We start from the raw sequence: 20711 nt of genomic DNA, 5'->3' as shown, positions 1-20711 counted from the left end.
ATCAACCAACCCAGTAAGCCACCTTGGTTAACATTTACATTTTAGTCATTTAGGAGATGCTCTTATCCAGAGTGACTTCCAGTAGTGAGTCAATAAATGTTTTCTGTACTGGTCCCCCGTGGGAATCAAACCCACAACCCTGGCATTGCAAGCACCATGCTCTACCAACTGAGACACACACTGCAATCCCAACATACACTGCATTCCCAACACAGACTGCAATCCCAACACACACTGCAATCCCAACACATACTGCAATCCCAACACACACTACAATCCCAACACACGCTGCATTCCCATTACACACTGCATTCCCAACACACACTGCAATCCCAACAAATACTGCAATCCCAACACACACTGCATTCCCAACACACACTGCAATCCCAGCACACACTGCAATCCCAACACACACCGCAATCCCCATGCCTTTTATATTTAGATGCAGTTTTATTATAAGAAAGATTTCTATAAGATGTCTATAAGAAAATGCGTACATATTTCAAGATTGGCTGTTTGTAACATGTACATGTGTATAATATGGAGAATGCCTAGCATTGGATAGAGGTAAACTGGCAATATTCTCAATTGTTTAGAAGCCCTCTGTGGTCTTAGAAATTAAGTCATTTCCCCAATATGTAAGATCTGCTGCAAAAGGTGTACTGCCCATGTGAGTTAAAAACACATTTGCTGCCATAGTCTACAGTAAGTCACAAGTGTGCTAAATGCACTTATTATGAGTGGCTGGTAGCCTAGAGGTAAAAAGCATTGGGCCAGTAACCGGAAAGTCGCTGGTTTGAATCCCTGAGCAGCCAAAGTGGAAAAATGTGCGAGGGATGGTTAAATGCGGGAGACAAATTTTGGTTGAATGCATTCAGTTATGCAACTGACTATGTATTCCATTTATTATCAACGTTAGAAGCTATTGGGTTGTATTCAATATTGACCAAAAGTATGTGGACACCTGCTTCTCGAACATCTCATTTCAAAATCATGGTCATTAATATGGAGTTTGTCCCCCCTTTGCTGCTATAACAGCCTCCACTCTTCTGGGAAGGCTTTCCACTAGATGTTGGAACTTTGCTTCGGAGACTTGCTTCCATTCAGCTACAAGTCCATTAGTGAGGTCAGGCACTGATGTTGGGCGATTAGGCCTGACTCGCAGTCGGCATTCCAATTCATCCCAAAGGTGTTCGATAGGGTTGAGGTCAGGGCTCTGTACTGGCCAGTCAAGTTCTTCCACAGCGATCTCGACAAACCATTTCTGTACGGACTTCGCTTTATGCACGAGGGCATTGTCATGCTGAAGAAGGAAACGGCCTTCCCCAAACTGTTGCCACAAAGTTGGAAGCACAGAATCGTCTAGAATGCCATTGTGTGCTGTAGGGTTAAGATTCCCATTCACTGGAACTAAGGGGCCTAGCCCGAAACATGAAAAACACCCCCAGACCATTATTCATCCTCCACCAAACTTTACAGTTGGCATTATGCATTGGGGCAGGTAGCGTTCTCCTGGCATCCGCCAAACCCAGATTTGTCCATCGGACTGCCAGATGGTGAAGCGTGATTCTTCACTCCAGAGAACGCGTTTCCACTGCTTCAGAGTCCAATGGCGGCAAGCTTTACACCACTCCAGCCGACACTTGGCATTGCGCGTGGTGATCTTAGGCTTGTGTGCGGCTGCTCGGCCATTGAAACCCATTTAATGAAGCTCCCGACGAACAGTTCTTGTGCTGGCGTTGCTTCCAGAGGCAGTTTGGAACTCGGTAGTTAGTGTTGCAACCAAGGACAGACAATTTTTTTCCGTCCACAATCTTTCACTTATTCAGACATATCAGACCCACTTTTGAAGAGTGATGATTCCTCTTTCACTGTTACATTATTTTGACTTGATAACAAGAAGCAATGATAATAATGCAACTGGTCACAGCCTGAAGTGGAAGAAATTGGTTGCAACAATGCCTGATAAAGTATCAGTAATGTGTAAACTGTCAGATGAATTTCAGTGTCATTTTGTGCAGTTAGTTGTAATGGAAGTGCATGTAGTCATAGATAAACATAATTTACCACTACTGTACATACAGAGAACTATCTGTAATTTATCTAAAAACAATATTACTGTAAAAGCCATTATGCCTTCTTAGTATTCAACTCAGTTTCCCATTACATTTGTATTGTATTTTAACCAGACCTGTTAGTGCATCTTCACAGAGTTTGACTAAAGCTCACAACACTCTGTGGGCAGTAGTTTAGTTCCTCTTCCCACTTTGAAACTGTGTTAAAGTGCTAAGGCCTTGCTATATTTGGTATGTCGGGTTTTACTTCTCCTAAATACTTACATTTAAACTCTACACCATGTTCCTTGAAATATATGTGTTGCTGCTGTAGAAAAAGTGGTGTTAAGTACAAGTCTCCTGAACAGGCCTCATGCTGCAGCAGGGACAGTAGAGCAAACTATCTTTACAGTACCTGTTATCAGTATTTTTATAAGGGATTCTGGATATGGCTTCATTTCTGGTGGCATGAGGCTCAACCTGGTGGATACTCCTGCAAATTCCTTCCAAAGTCTCTCTTCAGCATGCCCCAAACTAGAGATACTCACACAGTTGGTACCTAAAAGCCTTGTAGAGTTATTCTAGCCATTGTAAGTCATAGCTCCATCTAACACCTTTGGGATGAATTGGACCGCCGACTGCGAACCAGGCCTAATCGCCCAACATCAGTGCCCGACCTCACAAAATGCTCTTGTGGCTGAATGACAGCAAGTGCCTGCAGCAATGTTCCAACATCTAGTGGAAAGCCTTCCCAGAAGTGGAGGCTGTTGTGGAGGCTGTTATAGCAGCAAAGGGGGGACCAACTCCATATTAATGCCCATGATTATGGAATGAGATGTTCGACGAGCAGGTGTCCACTTACTTTTGGTAATGCAGTGTATGTCAGTTACCACATTTCCATCCACAATTTTTATTTTAGTAAAGTGATGGAAACAGGAAGTTTCGATACCATTTTTTAAATGCAGACAGATCATTTGTTGGGGAAATGCCTTTATTGCAAATATTTAAAAAACCACCATCATATCGAAGTATAAACTTGGAGTCAAGCAATAATATGGTGTGTGGTCCTCCACTATAACTCGGGAAACCATGCAGTTTATTAGGCTTCAAACTAAATAAATTATTAACTTCACAGGGTGGTGAAAGTGCATGGTTATTTTGATGCTACTTTGAAATAAATATTGAGGGTCTGATTTTGGTGACATGATCGATGCTTGACAAATAAAAACATTCTCACTCTTATCCATAATAATCTCATCATGTAGACTAGCCTACCAGCACAGCTTACCCGCACGGTATCTGCGAGGTGTTGGCTAGAGCGCACGTGCCAAGACCAGAGTAGGCATGTTTTGCTATTTAATGCAACAGTTTTTGTGACAAAACTATCGCTAGAGTTATTAGGTACATGACAACTTAAGTGAAAAAGTACATTTTGTGTGCACTACGCCATCAAGCAATGATTATATCTGCAACAAGTCCGTTTGGTGGAAACCTGCACATTTCATTCCGCATGAAAATCTGTCGCCAATTGGATGGAAACCTAGCTAGTGGGGTAAAGAGTAGAGCTAAAGTAGAATAGTGTTGGATAAATTAAACAAAGTGTTTTCGTACCAATTAATTAGTATCACTTCCCATAGATATCCCTGGGTCAGAGAAGAGGGATGTTGCAGTCTTTCTCTGGATAATCGTTGGTCTGTCCCTCAGCCTTAATGTGGCCCTCCTTGTCTATCTGACCAGTCCTTGTAAATGGTAAGACAACATGACAACCCCACAGTTGAACACATCTGGACATTTGGCATAAGGTCAGGAGGCATAACATTCTTATCATTGTTATATTTAGCTTTTTTTTTATCAATACATTATGCAAGGTAGGACTGTCTGAGAGAGGTAAATCATAATCAAGAAAACTTTTTAGCTCTGTTTGGCAAACTTAAGGTTGAAACCAAAGACCGTAGCCTTGCGGTTAGAGAGGCGAGCCAGCAACCGGATGGTTGCCAGTTTTGAATTCCAGGTCCGATGGGAAATGTCTGGTGAGAAGTGAGCTGGCAACCGGAGGGTTGCTGATATCAAATCCTTGATGCCATTGACTGCCATTGTGCCCTTGAGCAACCCCCCACAACAACAGCTCCAGTGGCAGGTTAGTTTCTTTCGTCATTCATTTTGTTCTGGAAGCAGCTCTGCAGAGTGGTCACTAGCTGACATAGCCAAAAGACATAACATCTGATTTTAACCGAATTAACCCTAACCTTGCCTAACCCCAACCTTAAAATTAAGACCAAAAATATTTGCAGCTGACCCATCTAGCGGAATTCGCTCCGTTCTGCTTCCAGGGCAAGATTCATGACAATGAACGTCAACCTGCCGCACAGTTTGGCAGCCCCCCCACACCTCTCCCGAATGTTTATGCATGTATGTGTGTCTTTCGGAGGGGTTGGGTTAAAAGCGGAAGTCAAATTTCAGTTGGACCTTGTGTGCAATTGACCAATAAAGTTATCTTAATCTTAAAAAACATGTTACAATTTACTGTACAGTAGATGCTTCCTTTATGTTACTATTTTCAGAACTGCACAAATTGGCTCTAAAATCATCTCAGATAACAATGTTTTTGTGACTTAAATAGCAAAAAGGGTGAAAAGAAGAGAGTTACTGTCACGGTTTTCTAAGCCAGAACCCAGAAGCAGACCAGGACAAGGTGAGTTGAACGAAGGTGAGTATTTATTCACCATACTCTGGAACACTGCTGGAGCATTGGTCAGTCCAAACGGCATCACCTGATACTCAAAGTGACCCATCGGTGTATTGAAACCCGTCAACCACTCGTCCCCCTCTCTGATCTGGACCAGATGATATGCATTGCGTAGGTCCAGCTTGGTGAACACAGTAGCACCCTGTAAGGAGTCGAAAGCAGAGCTCATCAAGGGCAGGGGATACTTGTTCTTGACCGTGATATCATTCAACCCCCGATAATCAATACACGGTCGAAGAGAGCCATCCTTCTTACCCACAAAGTAGAATCCTGCCCCCAGGGGTGATGACGAGGGACGAATGAGACCAGCCGCTAGGGACTCCTTGATGTAGGTCTCCAAAGCTTCACGTTCAGGTCGGGAGATGCTGTTTAACCGTCCCTTGGGCTAGGCAGCCCCAGGGAACAGGTTTATGGCACAATCATATGGTCAGTGGGGAGGGAGTGACAGAGCCCTCTGCTTACTGAACACTTCCCCCAACTCGTGATATGTTTCGGGAACCAGGGACAAATCTGGGGGGTTAGCCTCAATGACCTGACTGGGAACAGGCAGTCTTGAGGCAGTTAGCATGACAATCAATGCTCCAACTAGTTACCTTGCCAGTCACCCAATCGAACATGGGATTATGTTCTTTCAGCCAGGGGTATCCAAGGACCAGAGGAACATGGGAAGAAGGCAGAATGAAGAATGAGATAACCTCAGAATGATTCCCTGACAACAGCATCTTAACCGGTTCAGTCCTCATCGTGATACGTGCCAGACTACTGCCATTCAGAGTGGTAGCTTCAATGGCTTCCGGTAATCGCTCCTTGGAAAGCCCCAGCTGTTCCACCACGTCGGCATCAATAAAGCTTCCATCGGCACCTGAATCGACGAAAGCGTTAATATCGCTAAACTCTGATTCCTGTTCATGAGGGTAGCCGGGAAACGGGGTCTGACAGGGGTATTGAGAGGTTGAAACTGGCTCGCTAAAAGTCCTCCCAACTTTAGCGAGCCGAGCAGTTTGACGGCCGCTGGGAACAAGTGGAGATGTAATGTCCCGAACTACCACAGTAGAGGCAGCGGTTGGTCTTACGTCTATGTTGGCGCTCCTCCTTGGTTAACCCGTGCCGCCCCACTTGCATGGGTTCAGAATCTGGAGGCAGGACCTCTCCACTAATCCTGAGTGGTGGACAATGATCGACGCATTCTGGTCCACCTCCTGATCCGACTGGAAACTGAGAAGCTGATTGATTGGACGGGCCCCATTGCTTCTCCCTCCTTCTCTCTCGAACTCTGTTATCCACCCGAATAGACAAGGCTACCAAGCTGTCCAGGTCACTAGGCTCCGGATAGGAGATCAACTCATCCTTGAGTTGCTCCCACAGCCCCTGGTAAAAGACCGCTTGCAGTAACTCCTCATTCCACCCACTCTCCACAGCCAATGTCCTGAATTCATTAACGATGTCGGCAACACTGCGAGTTCCTTGGCGAAGAGAAAACAGGTGCTTAGCTGCGTCCTTACCTCGGACTGGATGGTCAAACAGCTTCCTCATCTCTGCCGTGAACTCCTGGTATGAAGCCATGCAGGTGTCCTGTCGTTCCCATACGGCTGAAGCCCACTCCAGAGCTCTACCACGCAGCAATTCAATGACAAAGGCTATCCTAGCCTTGTCTGTGGCATAAGAGTAGATCGAACACTAATCCACACTGCATAAGAAAAGAACGGCATCCCAATTCCCCCTCATATTTATCAGGCGTCGGAACCTTGGGCTCACGGAAGGGCACAGCTCCAGAAGCAGCAGGCGAGATGGGTGAAACCGGTGGTGGATTCTCCACCGGCAAACTGAGCTGAGCCTGGATCTTCGTCAGACTGGTAGAAAAGTTCCGAACTGACAACGCTATCTCCTGTAGCGCCATGCTATGTTGTCCCAACATCTTCTCCTGATGGGTAATGGCATGGCGAACAGAGTCCAGGTCCGCTGGGTTCATTTCTGGCCGGATCGTTCTGTCACGGTTTTCTAAGCCAGAACCCAGAAGCAGACCAGGACAAGGTGAGTTGAACGAAGGTGAGTATTTATTAACAGATTCAAAAAACGATGCAGAATAATCCAGGGGACAGAGCGGGCGGCGGAGATGAGTTGGTGGAGGTGCAGTGGCAGATCCAATAATGGCTCGGCAGCCGCCGACAACCAGGCAGGGGGTTGGGTGAAGGTTCCGGGAGAATGACTGTAGATAGAAACAAACGGAGGTAAGTACACGGCAAGCCAACAAGGTGCAAAACAACAAAACTAACGCTAGTAACTCAGAGGCTGATACGCTGACAAACATACTGTTCATGGCTAACGATCCGGCAGGGAATGGATGTCAGGTCAGAGCTTATGAAGGGTGATGATCAGGACCAGGTGTGCAGATAGCTGATGAGATGCAGGTGCGGGTAATCGGGAGATCTCCCGCCTAGCAACGTCGCCCGGCAACCAGGCAGGGAGCGTTCAAGAACCTTCAGGAAACAGGAGATTCAGAGCAGAAAAACGGCAACACAGGCAGTAACCGACTCAGGACGCAGGGTTCATGACAGCTACAGAAGAGGATAGTACCTACATCTCATTGGACAAGGCAGACGTGTCTCCCGAATATGACATCATCTCCCCGAATCCCCAATGATCCTCTGCATGTGTTTTAGCCTTTCGTTCAGAGGCTTGATTTTGCTCTTTTATTTCAATGTAAATTATTTTCTATTACTATACGTTTTGTTTTAGTGTGAGCGCTGAAAGCATTTTTATATGAATTAATGTAAACCTTTTTTGGGATGAATTTCTCAGGCTTTTATGCAACAAAAAAAAGCTACATTATAACCGAATGATGTTGTATTTTATGTAAAGGCACTTAAGGAAGCTACGAGTTTTTGTTATCTTCCTCATGTTCAACTATGTTAATCAAAATGTCATGTATATAATCAAGGTATTACATTTGCAAATTTTATCAAGTGAAATGGTTTAAAAAAAGCTTTGTGTGATGTATCTACTGCAAACAATGAGGGGTGGTGTGGGAGGAATAACTATTACATACTGTATCAATAAAGAAATACTAATACATGGAGATATTCAATGTATTCAGGGTGTATTTTCCTTACTGTTTTGGGTATGAGAGTACAGATAAAATATATAGATAACAAACTGAGCTGGTCAAATTATCTGTTGTTTACTTTATTAATTTTTGTTTGGAACCAAAGAAAGATGGCTTTGCTTGAGGCGGGATAGACTTGTAAAATAAAAGAGAGTGATCAAACATCATCATAGAGCTCTTATTATCATTAAGTAATAACAGTGCTAATTTGCAGAAAGATTGCAGAATTCTGATCGGAATTATTGTGTCAAAGATCACAATACTAATAATGAATACCACAAAGTAAAGAAAGTACAAATCTGCTTTACAACACAGTATGTGACAAACAAATTAGATAAACATAAACAACGCTTCTCCATTTTGTTTCCAGGTTTAGAAATAAATAACCCCCCATGAGGTGTTCAAGAGAACTGATTACAGTAAGTGTTACTAACCGGATGTGCATATTGGCATGTCTCAATGTTAGTTAACACATCTTGAACGCTCTGCCATTAGGTCTAGTGACTTAACCATGTCAGAACAACTACATAAAATATGTTATTAACAGTCATGACAGTTGACATAAGCTTGACAGCTGACTTGACACTGTCATGGCACAAATCTTTGCTTAAGTCAGCTTATTGGCTTAGCATACAGGAAGCCAACTAATTTACATAAATAACCGTTTGTGTCATGACAGTGTAAAGTGTTGTCAGTATTTTGACATCAGTTTTCATGACCAAAAATGACATGTGTTATGTTATGACAGCGTTGTGTCACCCTTATGACAGAGAAGTCAAGTGTTACCGAACCTGTATCCGACTTGCCTGTGTAAACCATTTTTGTAATACTGAGCATGTACATACCGTAGTGTATTTACACATATGGCTGACAGCATAATAGTCATGCAAGATATTTATTTACATAATGTATATGATATGACAACTTTTGATACAAGATTATTAATGTTTGTAAACTCCTGAGCTGCATGTGGGAGAGAGGACAAGGACACACCATGTGTTATAGAGGTCACTGGTGAGTGACAGAAGGTCTGCGTGCCAAGATAGATTGGGGGCCACTTTTGATAATCTTAGAAGGAGTACGTGATGGAATGGCCTAGCTAGGGTGCCACACGATACCATGTATGGGGATACTATTGTAGGAGATGAGTGACACTCAATGATGGTTGGCAGATGATGGACAGAAGAACTAAGATATTTTCTATGGAATTCATTCGGATGACAAGGGGGCTACGCCCGTACCGCCTGTCACATGAATCCAGTACTGTAACCATTAAATAATGACTGAAAAAACTCTCCATCTGAATGATCGAATACTTTCTTGCATCCTGAACTTCTCGATACCAGAAACTCATCGTAATAGTATACTAGTATCCTTTTACGCATCCATATGCAGCTTATTAATATTGTATTAACAGTCATTGTAATCTAGTTATGCCATTAGTGAGCTTTGAGCTCTTTCAGCACTGTTTACATACACATTTTGGCCTGCTGTGCGAGTGCTACAGTGGAGTCATGTATGCCAGATTGATCCAAAAATGGATTCTAACCAATTGGTTCCCATTTAAGGATAAGTTAACACTTACCCTTAGCAAAACAGAGAAATCGTCCAAAAATACTAGTAATTAAATCATTGGCAACGGCATTAATAGAACATTCTGTGTTACCCCGGCACATTTCCCCAAGAGCAAACGACAACGTAATCAGTGCTTGTAATGCACAAGAACAAAATAAATCAGGCCACCTCTTGCACGAACAGAACCGTGTGTTTAATGCTCAACAAACCTCTAAGAGTATCCATCTTCTCTCTATATATAAAATCAAATAAATTATTAGTTTCTCATCATCATCAAAAGCTACTAAGTCACATCACACATCACTATTGAACTATATGTGGGAACAGAATATGTGAGATGATGACTGGCTTCAACTGGATATGTACAAGGCATAACGTTTGTTGGACACTGGTCAGTGTTGACAACCACTGAATCAGGAAGAGAGAGGAGATCCCTAGTTTCCTCCAGATCCAGGGTCAGAAATAGAGATAAGAAAAGAAAAGCACAAAACACCCCCTTTCCCTGACACTTCGACTGGCAGCGGACACAGTGGAGAAGGACTATAATGGACAGATCTAGAACAGGAGCAGGAACAAGCTAGCCTGGTATCCAAACTGATTGTGCTGCGTTTCACAGGAAAAAACTAGTATGCACAGCGTTCAATCTGGTTTAACGAAGCTAGCTTTGAGTATGATATAGGGTGACATACAGTACGGGAGCCCCAGAAAATGTGTTACTGTGTCCCAAGCTTGATAGCAATGCCAACAATTAATGGTGTAGAGATGGAAATAGCAACATTGAATGTAGATGATACAGTACAGTACAGTAGCTAACACATTGTACCTGTTGTGAGTGAATTACGAGGCTATAAACAGTAGAGTAAGAGCTGGAAGACCGACAGCTGCTGATAATACAAAGAGCTTTTTACATTGTCCACTGGGCCGTGTTCCGACCCTGCAAGTAGCTACCAGCAGTCCTGGGTGGCGAGATGTGATTGGGGCTCCCCCTGGAGGCCGGGGCGTTGACTAACGGGGACGTCAATTCAGATGAGTCAGGGGGAGACGATGGGGAATCTTGGTGTGATGGTGAAGGGTGGTGATGGTGTCCACGGGGGAGGGGGGAAGACGTTTGAAGAGGAGGCGAATGACGTGAGGAGGGGGGCGACAACATGGCTGCCACTGTGTCCCGCGGTGACGAGGGGTCAGGGAAGGATCGCGATTCATTTGGATTTGATCTCGGTGTAGTCGCTGCCGTCATCCCCCCCCCCTGTGGCCGCCCCATCCCTGGAGAGCCCACCCCAGAAACTCCAGGGCGACGAATTTCAGATCTTGCCTCTCAAGGTCTGCCATAGAGCACACAAGTTGATAATGCCCGTCTTCTCCCTGTTGAAGGTACGGAAAGAGAGAAGGCCCATTCAGAATCAGAGGTTATACCAGCACAGTGCCACCAATGCCATTGACATCTCAAAACATAGATCGTATAAAGGGATAACATGACAGACATTGAGAGAGGAGATAGGAGGGTTAGTTGTTATTGGTGAGCAGAGGTGTAAGACAAGGAGATTGAGGTGGTTTAACATATCCTGTTAGTATTGAGGCAGCCATGCAACAGCAGTCATAGAAATCAAAGGCAATACAGCACATGGAAGCGGATCTCAGACAGCAGACTACTGTGGGCCAGATCTGGTTGTTTGGTGACACATACAGTATGGCTCAGTTCTGGCACCACAATGCGTCGTATGGCCCAGATCTGGTCCGAATGTAGGAGATTCGAACTGGGGGAGGGTTGGTACTTTGCTTATGGCCCATCTCTGTCTTGAGTTATGTGGCACTAACAACTTCCCATAGTTACTGGGCAACTTTAGGTCTGAATGTGGACCACATCAACCTTGCCAGACAAGGTCTGGACATTTCATGTTAAGGATCCAGTTCAGGACCGTAACACCAAGTGGTTAACTGGGCCAAATGGTAAGTCTTAATATTGTAGATTAGGGCAGAATTTGGGCCATCATATAATTTTGCTATCTGGGATGAGTGAGGGATGCTGTCTACCACTGAGAACTGGAGTTGGGATTGGAGTGGGGTTGTTTAGGAACCTTACCGTACTCTCCTCTAGAATGGAGGTAAACTTTGAGCCCAGAAGCTCTGTCTTAAGCTGTGCAAGAGTTAGGGAAGAGAAACAGAGACAGAAGAACGCAGAGAAGCGATGAAGTAGAAAACAGTGGTTTGGAAAGGCTATGGTCGCAGCTACTCCAGTGGTACTGTGATAGATAGCTATAGTGGTACTGGGACTCTCAGGCTAGGTCAGTAGTTGGCTGGGGAAGTTTACATTTTCTCTTTAACAGAAGAGGACATATAGGTTTTTGATCATTTATCAAAAAACTGACATGAATTGAACGGGTATAGTATAGTATCAGCATCAGCAACGGGTCAGCTATCATTCTCCCGTCTAAGACAGATCTGAGAATGGTCATTATCATCATTATCATCATCATCAACATGTCTCACCACTTTCTTCCTCAAACATTGTTTGTCCTTCTTGACTGTGCTGTAGTACAACACTGGGTTCTCCAGTTTAGACAGCAGGACCTGCCCAGTGTTGCCATTCGCTCTGGGGGGTGGAGTCACAAGATCAGACTCGGTCTCATGGCCACTAACTAACTAACTCAGGACGACACTCCAAGCCTGGGCATCCATTTTAAAACAAGGGCCTGTTTCTCAACGTAGTTAATAATCTCCAGGCCTGTGGTTCACGGTTGTGGGTGACATTCATGGTTGTGGTTATTGTTTCATGGGTTTAGTTGCGGTTGAGCTGACACCGTCTCTTGGAGCAACATTCTGTAAAAGCTTTTGTCAGAATGTGATGTATTGCTATAATGCTGAAGCACCTTAGTTAAGTAGGCTACCGTGGCTGTATTGTTAGTATAGCATGTCAAGGATACAAAGCAGTATCAAAGCAGGGAAAAGAGCCTGCAAACTATAGGCTACGGTTAGTCTGGCTTGCTAACACCACTCCACCAGGCAGCCATTTTGGATCTCCGTCTCAGAGGATTTCAGAAAGGGGACTAATGACGGCAAATTAATTGAACTCGCTCTGGCATTAGCATAACTTATGACCATGATTCTCACATCCGTCCATCGATCAATCATTCACTCATGAATACACAGAGGTGTTTTAGAATGGATGGCTAGGCTGAAGTCTTTCCTTATCGTCAATTCAAACAGGAAATGACTACCTGTAACTCACATCGACCCCTGTCACAGTTAGTGAAGGGTGGATACTCACTTCTTGCTGTTATGGCCCACATATCTCACTGCTGCGATGATCAAGGCGATGACAGCCACTCCACCAAAGGTGCCAATGAACACTGCCATCAGGTACTTCTCTAACATCGGACAAGAACATTATATTGAAGATAGTGAAGAAACAGAAAATACTGTTTCGCTAGGTCATGGTACTAAAATATAACTTATTTACATTCAAGATAATGCCATTACCATATCAAGCCAATGGGGTATCCAGTTTGTGGTCTTACTTATACAGTCAATCTAGATATCATATAAAGGTACTACACTTCTCATTTCAGTTCAGTCTCTCATGTATGCTCGGCTATACAATGTTTAGCATTTTAATGGTATGCTATTTGTTTCTTTGTTTAACCATAAACCTGAACTTGTGTACTTACTCTCCTGATGCAACTCCAGATGAAAGCTCTCCGACCCGTACATGTTGCTGCAGTGCACATTGACGGCGCTGTTGCCCAGGCGCTCACCCTTCTCCCGTAGCTTGATCATGCCCGTGGACGTGTGGCCGTCCGTGTGCGTGTGGTAGATGTAGTGGCCTTCCGTGTCGTTGATGGTGATGTTCTTGTCGGGGAGGTAGAACTCGATGGTGAGCTCAGCGTTGCCTGTAGCCATGTAAACACACTGGACTCGCTCCCTCACCACTGTGCACTTGGAGTCTTCCAGAAAGACAGGGGCGTCTGAAGAGAGGGTGGAAGTAGGGGTATGACTGATATGTAGAGTGGGATAGGATGGTGTAGTGTGGTGTAGCGTAGTGTGGTACAATACGATATGATATGATACCATCCCATATTATATGATACGATATGATACAACATTACATGATTTGAAGACCCACTCACAATCCACAGTGATGTTGGGGTGAGCTGCTGTCTCGTCCGTGTTCGTTCTCTGCCAGGCAGCGGTACTGTCCGTCTCCCTGAGGGGTAACCTCCAGAAGCTCCAGCACAGACACCTCCTCAGCCGTGATGGTGCCCACCAGCTCCCCGTCCTTCAGCCAGGTGAGGGTGGGCGCGTGATTGCCTTGGGTGCTAAATTGCAGGGAGATGGAGGAACCTTCCAAAATGGTCAGGGAGCCGTTTACCACTGGCTCACTAGAAGGGTCTGCAGGGAGGACATAGAAGGGATGAAATGTAGAGCGATATGAGGAGAATGAAAGGAGATGAACAAAGGAGCAAGTTAAAGAGGATAAAACGTACTGTGTATAAACAAGAGCAAGAAGCTATGGGCCTGGTTTATCACATTACTAATACGTCATTATATATGTCGCGCGTCACTACTTACAAGAATTATGTCACCGCAAGTCACATAAACTAAAATGTCATCTTGGTTGTCATATAACTACAATGGTTAAATGTAACTATTTTTCATGACGCCGTTGCCGTTAAGCCCCACGCAGGTGTAGATGCAATCCTGAGCGGGGGTTAAGTCCTCCAGGGAGAGCGAGGCATTGGAGGCCGTGTCCCACAGCAGCTCCTGGTCCCCAAACAGCCAGGAGATCCTGGGAGGAGGGTTACTGTCCACCTCACAGTGCAGCGTCACGGAGCTGCCCTCCATCACCTCCGTGGACACGTTCACCCACACCGAGCTAGGGGCATCTGGGGTGAGAGGAAAGGGAAGGTGGGGTTAGACTTGTAAAAGTGACAAGTGTATAACCTGGTTAAACCAGACCCAATGCTGCACTCATCATTTTCTCAAAGAAAAACAAAGGTGAAACGTAGAAAAACAGGTTTGGATGCCAGGCTAACATACCCTATGCGTGTCATAATCATGCAATATATTGCTAAATCAAGCTGCTATCCTTCTACTGTGGATGGAGAATAATGGATGACTGTAGATATTGACAATGGTTCTAAAATGTTTGCATCATAAATATATGTAACACTGCTACTATTACATTTGGTGTAGTAGTCAGGATTAGTTATTCTATATTTATATAATCCCCCACATTACATAATGTGTCCCCTGTTGTGTCCAAATGACACGCTTCTCACAGAATTTTAGGATTCAACCTTCAGGTTCGTTGAAAACGGTCAGTTGGTAATTTACACTTGACGTCCAGAGAGATGAGTCTCTCGTAGACCAGGGTGGTGTTGGGGTAGTAGACCCTGCAGCCCAGCAGCTGGCCGTTGTGCATGGGCCTGGGGGTGAAGGTGAGCGGGCTGGACAGTACGGTTGTGTTGCTCTCTTCCACGTAGTCTGAGGTATACTCGGGTTCAGGCAGGTAGTCTGTGTACATCCATTGGATCTCTGGGCTATTCTCTGGACAGTTGTGTGTATTATAGCACGTCCAGATTCTCGTCAGCGACTATCTCCTCAGGGATGTCAATGTTGGGCTGGTCTGGGGGACAGAGAGGACATAAGTGAACGATTTAAAATTCACCAATTCACAATATTTACCTATTCTCATTAAAACTATAATAATTATAATCACAGCTAGGTCATTCCTAGCCTGGTGCCAGATCTATTTGTGCTTGCCAACTCCTATTGTCATAGTCAGGCCATGTAATGCCAAACAGTGTCCACCGATAGTTGGCAAGACATCACAACAGATATGGTACCAGGCTATGGCAATCCAGCCCACAAATGTGACACCTACGATTGAAAAAAATCATAGTAAAAAAAAAAATAGCCTCTCAGGTTCTCTCAGCAGGCTTACCCAGCACCTTGAGCTCAGAGAAGTCTGGGTAGGTGTAGATGTTGGCACCTGTCCAGGTCAGCACGGAAGTAGTACCTCCCTGAGTGCTCTGTACCTATATTACTGATGAGCAGGGTGCAGTTCCTCTGGTGCAGGTCCCCAATGAGCTTGGTACGCCCTTTGTAACTTTCATGCACAATGTCTTGAAGACCACAGCTGGGAAGAGCACCACAGGTGGGTATGGCTGGCCAAAGTACCAGATGCCGTGGATGCCACAGTATTGCCAGATACATGAATCTGAAGGGGATGACCACGCAGGACTTGGTCATGGCCGAGACGTCCCTTGGTACCCATACATTCCACTGGCTACTGACATCTGAGAGAGGGAATGAGGGAGAGGGAGGGGAGATTGGAAATGGGAATATTGAGAGTGAAACTGTATATCAATGAACAATCAATCTACACTACATATAACGTTTCAAATGGAATCACTGAGAAAAGATGAACAGAGAGAGACAAAGCGAGAGAGAGAACAGAGGATGATATCATGAGGTTCTCCCTGGGTGAGCTGGTAAGAGCAGAGACCCTATGTTGAGGAAGCATATGTCTCACTCTTACCACTGGCACCACTGTTTAAGTGAGAGGGACAAGGTGGAGCCAAGATGGACGCCAGCCAGCCATCCAACAGCACTGGAACAGTAGGCTGATTCCCTGCTGCCATGTGTGTCAGTTGGACCCTGTGTCTACTCTGTACTCTGTTGCTTTAGTGTTGTTTGCTGTAAGTTTGACATACTCTAAAAGTCAACTGGGTCAATGCAGGAAAACCACCAAATCAGTTTTACATTGCAATTGCATATCTAGATTACTGCATTTCTAGTATTACATCTGTAGTCTTCAAGGGAATTTCCACAGTCTGAATTATTGTGATATAATTGAGAAGATATTCACACTGACAAGAGGGAATGAGAAACATAGGAGTTGTACCTTTGATGATCAGCAACATCGGCCAAAGCAGCACCAAACACCACATGGTGTCTATTTAACCCTGAACCAGAGACCTCTGCAACAGACATCAGACATCAATTACACATCAACTACTTCACACTTTACCATTCTGTTCTGTACCAATGGAGCCCCATGCTATGTGATATATATTGAATATGCCATTATAGTGACATATGTACAATATCACCTGTTGTGACATATAACTAATGTCAGTAGTGGTGACATTGTAAGAATATTCAAAGATAAATATACACAACGCAGAGTACTAGTGGTCAAGAGGACTAATGGTCAAGAGGACTAGTGGTCAATAGAGGACTAGAGGTCAAGAGGGAATTAACGATCAGTGGAAATAGTCGTTTTTCAGTTCAACATCTGTTTAGAATCTTTGTAGTGGTTCCAACCAGGGATTCATAGCTACATGGGCAAGTTTTCATTGGTCCAAATGCTCTATACTTTGAGCCTGCAACAGGATACTTGGGGGTTTGGCCAGTAGCCAAATTCTATTGCAAGGAATTCTAATTGGCCAGCCACATACTAGGCTTGAGGCTATAAATTACATCCTGTCTATTTGTTCTGTGGAGAAACATTGAGAACAGGGAAGAATGAACATCTACCATCTACTTCCCAGCATAACTACTATTCTCTTTGAATAAATATATTTTTCTCCCCCTGATTTGCTTTGGGGTCTGTGTTATTGAAAAATAACATCAACCGCTAACAACATATAACCGCAATGGTTAAATGTCACTTTTTTAAAAACATATTCTAATGAAACTATGTTGCTTTTATTTCAGGCAACAATGACATATGTCAAGAAGATTGTGTGTAAAAATATGTTAGAAATTACTGAGTATCACCTTGAATTGCAAAATGAGGGAAAAGTAGCCAAGCCAGAAAAATGTCTGATTCTTCAGCTTGGTGGTCGTAATAGTAGTAATGTTCACTAGAGGGAGCCCAATCAATCCCAGACAGCTCGACAGCCCTCTGCCTCAACTTGTCTGAAAAGAAAAAAAGAATTGTAGTGAAAAATGATGTCTTTACCTTTATCACATTTGCCATTTGTATGGCATTTGAACCATATTGACGTGATCAGGGTGAGTGAAAGTACATGAAATAACAGCACATAGGCCAGTCTGTGCTGTTATTTTCTCTGGGCTAAAGGTGATGTTCTATGTGTTTGCAGCTGCTGGAGCTGCTGCTGGAGGGGCCTTAGCTCAGCTGGTAGAGCACGGCGCTTGTAACGCCAAGGTAGTGGGTTCGATCCCCGGGACCACCCATACACAAAAAAAATGTATGCACGTATGACTGTAAGTCGCTTTGGATAACAGCGTCTGCTAAATGGCATATTACTTATTATTATTAAATTAATAGAGTCATGAGTAATGCAGGAAGCATTTGGATATTACTTCACTCGTCCGTAGCATTTTTGATGATACAGTATCTGTTTAGATGAAAATGGGTTTTAATTGCCATACCTCTACGAATACCACATCTTTACAACTACTAATGATTTCAATATTAACAATACTTTAATGATGAAAGGGACCCTACTTTGACATGTTGCTCTCTCTGTCAGAGAGAAGAGTAGAGCTGTGCAGATGAGGACCCACGTCCTGCCTCCACTGCCTCGATTAATCAACCACAACACCAGGGTCTGTCTCCTTTCACCTCTTTCTCTGGTCACCTTGTCTGTGTTCACAGGTCTGGAGCACAGAGAGAGTATCGAATAACATGATAAATAGTGTTATAATAATAACTACACATCCCATTACCAGCTGTGTAAGGGGAATACATAAGCATTCATAACATCTGACATAACCGTTTCATGACACGTTTATGATTGTTACAACCTTCTTAGCAAATTTTTTCAACTGTAATTTAATACATGGAGAGAAGATGTCAAAGTCCTAGTAATGCTTTATTTTACGCTAGTTGTCTGGAATTTATTTAGAAACCACATGGTAGCAGACTAATTACATACTTTTTTACCTAAGTCCTCATAGAGATTCATTGTAAAAAACAAAAAAAAAGTACCAATTGTTTCTACCAATGACAAAGGAGTTACTAGCTTTGTTAAATAATTGCAAGTGATGTCCAGAGAGTTGCCAATTTTTCCCAAGTACTTTAACAGTTTTTTGAGCCATGCAGAGAATAAGACTGAATCAGCACGTCCCACCCATCAGAGACACATACAGGGTTCACAGTCAACAGGGGGAGAGAGCACACTGAGAGAGAGGTAAACTGTCACTTCCTGTCCCCAGTCTGTAACTCCTCCCTCTAACCTGGTGCTGATGAATTTACATTTTACATTTTACATTTTAGTCATTTAGCAGACACTTTTATCCAGAGCGACTTACAGTTAGTGAGTGCATACATTTTTCATACTGGCCCCCCGTGGGAATGTCAGTGTCATTTTGTGTAGTTAGTTGTAATGGAAGTGCATGTAGTCATAGATCAACATAATTTACCACTACTGTACATACAGAGAACTATCTGTAATTTATCTAAAAACAATATTACTGTAAAAGCCATTATGCCTTCTTGGTCTTCAGCTCAGTTTCCCATGACGTTTTTTACTTTAACAAGATCTGATAGCCATACTGAGTTTGACCACAGCTTTTACAACACTGTGGACCGCAGTTAAGTTCCTCTTCATACATAAGACTGTGTTTAAGTGCCCCCACCCTTACTATATTTGTATAGGTGGGTTTTTACTTCTAAATACTTACATTTGAACTATAATCCCTAAAATATGTGTTGCTGCTGTTATAAAATGTTCAGATCAGAACAGGCCTCATGCCTCCACATGGACATTATAGTTGTATATTTTCTTTACAATATTCATTACTATTATTAAGGTCTCTGGATACGTCTTCTCTTTGGATGTTCTAAATGTCTGATGGCCTGGTGACTAATCCTTTCAAAATACAACTTTCTTAGATTCCAAGCAACAATAAATGAAGAATACAACAGTAAATGTGGCAAGTTTGTAATCTGTATTCTCAACACATCTCCAAAATTGTAAGGAAGAAATAGCAACATATATATATATATATATATATATATATATATATATATATATATATATATATATATATATTATTTTATACAGTTTCTCCATTACATAATTAACAGTTAATCTTAAACTACCTCTCCATTGTTTACAGTAACTACATCACACATCTTTTTTTCACCACAATATGGAATGGAAATATATACATTGAAGTCAGAGAATGCCCCAGTGGCAGAGTGCAAATTGGCAGATGAAGGAATCTACAGGAATCTACAGCAATGTACAGAGTGCAATGAGCAAATGTACAGTTTCAGGACGGTAGTGCGGAGTGCATAGAATCATAATATCTCCATATTTTATTCACATAGTTTATCTAAAGTAAAAATAGAAAAACGTATGGACTTTTTCATTCAATTATCATACAGAACTTGTGCGCTTTTCAATGAAATTCAAAATAATTTTTATGATTAAAAATTATGCCTCTTAACTTTTTCATTTAATGCATACAAATCTGAAACTTTACTAAGAAGAAAAGTGTGAATTATTTCACATGAAAATTATCTCAGCATAAGCTTAGGAGTGGGGGGGAAGAACAGGTACTCAATCATCTTGGACGCCTGGCAATGACCTCATACTCTTCCTGAGTCATGTCTTTTTTATCCAATGAGATGTAGGTGCTCTCCTCTTCTTTTGGCTTCCCATTCATACCTTGCATCCTTTGAGAACCACAAGAAAAAAAACAAGTGGAAGGGTTAAGTTACTTCTAGCACTCAGAAAAAGTAAATCTAGGCCTATAGCAAGCATCTTATCAGACAGTGGCTGGGCTTACAACAGATACTTTGAGAAATAAAGTTTCCTTTTCATGTAAAAATACTTCTATATTCTACATAATTTTGTCTCTATTGTGCAATAAGTGAAAAGGATCCTACCGTATGTAAGCATTTGAAGACAGGTAGATGAGGATGGCAACAGTCACACTGAGAGACACACCAGCTATGGTCCAGGGGAGAACTGCATTCCCACATCCTTCAGAAAGATCTACAATTGATGAAGAGAGAAACAGTGTCATTAGAGCAATCTTAGACCTCATGTAATAACCACACCACAACCTTGACACAATACAATTGCAATCTGTGCCAAGTTAATACTGTCTACGGGAAAAAATATCTGCATGTTTTTTCTTTAAATTATAGCACCTCTCTGTTTCCTTCCTTCTTGCGTTTCCTGCAACTTCCCTCTCACTACACCCACAGTATTTCTGCTGACACACTCCACACTGGTGTTGTTGGTGTGGT

General features: G+C 43.1%; 1 long non-coding RNA gene and 1 pseudogene across 1 annotated transcript; both read right to left on the bottom strand.

The window, feature by feature from the left end:
- Positions 1-10518: 10518 nt before the first annotated feature.
- LOC121559402 lies at positions 10519-16428 on the bottom strand (annotated as a pseudogene).
- Positions 16429-20056: 3628 nt separating this feature from the next.
- On the bottom strand, positions 20057-20701 carry LOC121559403. Its single transcript, XR_005998768.1, has 3 exons — positions 20613-20701; positions 20346-20454; positions 20057-20132 (listed from the first exon to the last, which is right to left on the bottom strand). It is a non-coding gene; the product is annotated as an uncharacterized LOC121559403 (long non-coding RNA).
- Between the last annotated feature and the right edge of the window lie 10 nt (positions 20702-20711).

The sequence above is a fragment of the Coregonus clupeaformis genome, unplaced genomic scaffold (assembly GCF_020615455.1).
Source record: "Coregonus clupeaformis isolate EN_2021a unplaced genomic scaffold, ASM2061545v1 scaf0493, whole genome shotgun sequence".
NCBI lineage: Eukaryota > Metazoa > Chordata > Actinopteri > Salmoniformes > Salmonidae > Coregonus > Coregonus clupeaformis.
Note: the sequence above shows the minus strand (reverse complement) of the source record. Positions and strands in the feature narration are given on the sequence as shown.